This window comes from Pinus tabuliformis, chromosome 2_2 (genome assembly GCF_031772625.1).
Source record: "Pinus tabuliformis cultivar Carrire ecotype Pingquan chromosome 2_2, CPIR1, whole genome shotgun sequence".
Lineage (NCBI taxonomy): Eukaryota > Viridiplantae > Streptophyta > Pinopsida > Pinales > Pinaceae > Pinus > Pinus tabuliformis.
Window position 1 is genome coordinate 46,236,618 of NC_142300.1, and position 1,199 is coordinate 46,237,816.

The window sequence follows — 1,199 nt, forward strand, 5'->3', positions numbered from 1 at the left end:
GGGGCAAGAAGTATTCAACTACCACATAATGGGTGTCGTCATCGGGTTTGAAATTTTGAAGTTCATTCCAGATCATCCAACTTGCATTAAATATATTGTTATTACAATCAGTTGCTGAAGTTCATAATGCATGTAGGCAGAAGAGAGATATAAATTATTCTGATTACCTGGAATAAATTAAAAAATGTATTAGATATACATATGAGTACTTTGATATTGCTAATTCAGTTTGGTTGGAGTCTTTTTTCAATAATCAAAGTGATGTCATTTCAAGAACAACAAATGAAGATATACCTTTGAAAAATCCATTTATTTGGCCACAAAATGTGTCAAATGAATGTGAGGAAAGAAACATTGTTGAACAACAAAAATCTCAAGTTATTATTAATTCTTCACAGGTAGGGGAAAGAGAAATGTATATTGGTTCCAGAAGATCTCGTGCACAACGTGAAGCCATGGAAGACCTTTAGAGGGGTTCAATACAATATATTAAGGAGGGTTGCATGATCGCAGTGCTAGCAGATGGAGATGCCAATGACTATCCATTCTGGGTTGCTATGGTTATAAAGGTCATTACAAAAAATGAAGATGGTGTAGGTGTTGAAGTACATTGGTATGCCACAAATACACACCCATTCAATGGTGTGTACAAGCCAGAGATGGTCATTGATAAAAAAATTGGCGGAAAGAGAAAAATAAAGGGTACAAATATAAATCGTTGTCGCACAAACGTCTTAAAATTAGATGATATTAACATACATGTTTATGAATTCAATTTTACAAAGAGATGAACTCTTCACTTCAATATGATAGAGATTCTGAAGAGGTTGTTACCAGAAGAAACAATGTTGAGATGGGAGTCTACTGAACCTAGTCATAGATCTAGAAGAATTTTGAAACTTGAAATGGTGGGCATGCATGTGGACTCAGATGGGGCACTAGTTGATGAAAGAGAAGAATATGGAACATCTTCATCTGCATCCAGTCATTCATATGAAGATGTGAATTCTGATGGTGTGCAAGAAGATATGAGTGATTTTGAATAATTGTCGAAGATAGTTTATATAACTGATGTTTGCATCGTATCTTGAAATAAATTTTTTGATTTCCATATGATGTTAAATGAAGTTGAGTCATTTTTATGTTTGTTGGATTATAGGTTTTAATTATGGTGAGTTTTATTGCTTAAAATATCCACA